This window comes from Poecilia latipinna, unplaced genomic scaffold, assembly GCF_001443285.1.
Source record: "Poecilia latipinna isolate Pla-1442-1.1 unplaced genomic scaffold, P_latipinna-1.0 Scaffold71, whole genome shotgun sequence".
Taxonomy (NCBI): Eukaryota; Metazoa; Chordata; class Actinopteri; order Cyprinodontiformes; family Poeciliidae; genus Poecilia; species Poecilia latipinna.
In genome coordinates, this window is record NW_015112687.1 from 377183 (window position 1) to 381347 (window position 4165).

A 4165-nucleotide genomic window follows, 5' to 3' on the forward strand; every position below is an offset into this window, starting at 1 on the left:
GGGCTTTTTGGTTTTAAAAAAAAAAAATACAGCAAAAAGGAAAAAAGTTGTTTTTTTTTTTTTTTTTTTTTTTTTTTTTGTCTGTGGATGTTTTTGGTGTAACAAGGTGGGTGCAGCCGGAACGGCCTCTGCAGCCCTCTGAATATAGCAAAACCACTGATCCTGTTAGGGGTTTGCCCCTGCTTGGTGAACCATTCACCGGTTGCATTCATTCATAAAAACCATAAACGTGCAAAGCCGCTTACCGTCTTTATTTATATCTCAGACACGGCAGAGAGCCTTTCGCAATGGAGTCGGACGATAACGATCAAGTCCCGTTTCCTAGATTTCACTTGCTTCAGGTTATCCTTTCGCTGCGTGGAGGGATGTATCTTTAGATGTGTGAATGCCTTCTCCGTTTATAATTCTGTAGTCAGAGCTTGTATAAATATCACAAGTGCTGTTTTTGAGCTGTGAACACATGGAAGTGGCAGACGAGACGAGAAAAGCGCAACATAAGAGCCCAGACAAGAACCGAAGGTGGTAAATAAACGACTTTGGCTAAGGCTAAACATTTTTGAAAAGATGCTGAGCTTCTTTCAAAACGGGAAAACGACATTTAAAACCCAGAAGAAGAAAAAAAGATAACTGAAGGGAAAAATACATAACCAGATTAATTTGCCTTTCGGCTCTGCGGCCTCTAATGATTGTCTGCCTGAGAGCTGTCAAAAACGGGGCAAAGACGTTGAACTGTGAACTATCTGTAAGTTTTCGTGTAATCATTATTCGTGATGAGTGCTGCCCGTTTTCCCTCTTCTTCTCTTGATTCCTTAATCTGGTCCCGGATTTCCTTTCTGTTAGTTTTGTCTTTTGCTCCCCTCCCTCCGTGCTGCAGGTCCTTGCTTGCTAATCGTTACACCTGTCCCGTGTTTGTCATTCATTACTTTGGTAATTATTCTGCTTTTCACTTGCAGCATGCCAGATCCTCCTCGTTCCTCTGTCTGTCCTGGCCTCCTGTCAGCCCTCTGAGAGCCAGATCTTGATCTGTCTCTGTTTTCCTGATTCTCCCCCGCCCCGGTTTGATTTTTTGATTTTTTTTACTCATCACTACCTCGGTACATCCTGGAAGAGGTTGTCAGTCAATCAGAAGGCAACCCATACCTAAAGAAACTTTAAATATTCAGCGAAATAAACTTTATTCGGTGGTCTTCAAAATAAATGCATGCCAAAACTAAAACGAACAGCCTGTGTCAGTGAACACGATGCTTTCCAGCAGCCTTACACTTCTCAACCATGCGAGGTTCCCAAAGCTCCCACAGTCAAAGAATATGTTCCCAATTTCCTATTATAGTTGGTGGAAAAAGGAAAAAGTACATTTACTTGCAAGCCAAACTTCAATTTTACAGTAAAGGACAGTGAAGCACTTGCTCGCTAAAACTCTTTCCATGATTTACTTGCCAAATGTAACAAGGATTTTCCTTTTCTACCTCTTAGTATTAAAAATTTGACAACTTCACAGCCTTGCAAAACTATGCATGCACCTTGAACTTTTCCACATTTTTGTCATGATCTTTTGTTAAAAAGTCATGTTGTCAAAGGCGTTATTATCTCCTTTAATCATTTCTTTGATGTTTCCCCCCCCCCTTATTTCTTGCCATTTTAGTTTACTCCTTGTGTTGGTTCAGTGCCTCTGATTGTTTGTGTTTTGGATTCGCTTCATTAAATTAGCATTTCTGTTTATTGTTCAGGTTTCCTTTCTTCTTTCGGTCTCTTTATTTCTTTATTTCTGTTTTTTTTTCCATTCAACTAACTGTGTTCAGATGTCACCTAATTAGTAAATAGAGTCCACATACAGTACATGCTGTTCTGTGAAGGCCTTCAAGGTTTATTAGAGAACATTAGCGAATAACCACAACATGAAGAACGAGGAAAACGGCAAGACGTGTCAAGTTGTTAAGAAGTTTTGAACCAGGGGTTCCCATGTTTTTGGACACTTTCAACCCATCATCTGAAAATGGAAAAGAGTATCCAAACGTAACTGGACAGGTTTGTCCGGCCAAAACTGGAGAGAATGAGTCAGAGAAGCAGCCAAGGCGGAGAATACGGGACAAGTATTAGTAATGCAGTCCACAAATGTAAAAGAAAGAAGTTCACTTTGCAGTGTGTCACAAATTTTCACCACGAGTCATAGGCGGTGCAGACAAATGGAATGAGCTCTGGTCAAATAAGACCAAAAATGAACTCCCTGGTCTTTGTGGAAAACACAGGCATCACTATGAAGATGTAACATTGTGATGTAGGGATGCATCTCTTTGGAAGATGCAGGGAAGCTGGTCAGAGTTAGCAGAAGGAATGAGAGGAGGTGATATAGGACTATTATGGAAAAAAACCTGTTAGAAACTGCTAAAGACTGGAGACTGGGGTTCACCTTCCGGCAGGACAATGACCTTAAACACCCAGCCAGAGCTGCAACTGAATCATTTGGTTTAAGAAATATAAGAAAAATCCGAATACAATTGACAACCTATGGCAAACTCAATCCAGTCTGACTCCAAAAGAGCAAAGCGGTTCTACAATTCAAGACTACAAGGCCTAAATGTGGACATGCACCTCTCAGATTTATGTGAATGGTTTTCAAAGATGTTCCATTTTCCTTCCACTTTAGAAAGCTATGCTCCTTTTTGATGTATATAACATAAAGCAGCATTAAAATACGTTGAGACTTACAGTCGTAACTAGTGACGGGAGTTATTTCGCAAGACACTAACATCTTTCTTTTACTGCTCTGAAAACTGTGTCTTCAGTTCAAATGATCTACTTTTAAGTAAAAAAAAAACAACAATACAAAGAATTTAGGTTTGAACTCCTCGCGCTGAATTGAACTAATCTAAAAGCTGCGTGTGCTTGCTCGCCGAAAGCCGCAAAACATCATAGAAAGGGACTCGTTCTGAGCCTTATCCTCTAAAGCTCTGGAGAACGTCTTCACTCTACGGTCACGGCTCGTACAAAACGAAACTTCATCCTTCGGGGGTGTTGCCGTGCATCCGTTGCGACAAGAAAAACCATGGAGAACTAATCCTGCTTAGCTGAATTCAACCCCGGATAAAAAGCCAGGGAGAAGATGACACCACCAGACGAGGGCGGCTGGCTAACAAGAGGACCATGTTTAAATTGGGTGATTTCAGACGACATCTGTCCGCGTCACCGAGGACCTTATAGACCTCACTTAATCACACCCGAGGCTTTGGGCCACTAATTACGCTTTTCTTCCTCGCATCTCCAAGCCGAAACATCAGTTGTGACCTTATCTCTGTGTCCGGCAGAGTGTTAGCATTCACATGGCAAGGGTGGCGATGAATGTGATTATTGGAGCCCAAAATAATAACATCGACGTCTCCGAGCCACCGGTCGCCATGCAGACCAATTGTTGTAGAGCCCCACCGCCCCTTCCTCCTCCAAATTAAAGAAGACGGGGATAAAAATAGAGTCATTATGGCGCCGGATCTTTCGGAGAAACCCATGCACAATGCAAGATGTGTGGTAGGGGGTGGGGATATTAATAATTCAGGGAATTTAATCTCTCATAACGACACCTACAGCAATCCCGTTATAAGGTTTATCACAACTCCGGAACCTGGAGGAAAAAAAACAAAAACAAAAAACAAAACAATGATGTGCAGGCATTATCAAAGTACAGGAACATACAGGCCACAAATAAAGACATCAGTTTTAGTGCTTCAACATTTAAATAATGCAAACTCAAAGAAAAATAATAACAATAATAATACCAGGTTTGACCTAAGTCCTTTGTTGTCACTTACATGTTACAGATCAAAGGAATTTTGATTGATGAAAACTACCAGCATAATAAAACAAAAACAAAAAAACTTTCAAATAGCTTTCCAATGATTTGATTTAGTGACAGGAAAAACTTTTCCACACCAGCCTGTCTCTGTGTGCAACAAAAGTGAGCCTAACTAGTTCGGCAACTCTTGGCAGCAACGGTTGCCATTGGGTGTTTGTGATAGTTGATCGTCTTTTGTATCCGTAAGCAGGAATGTTGTCCCGTTTTCTTCTGATAATTGTTGTAATTCAGCGACACTGGAGGGTTTCTACGCATGGACTCCATGTTTTAGGGTTTCACCACAACAGCTTAATTGGATTTAGGTCCAAACTTTGACTACGC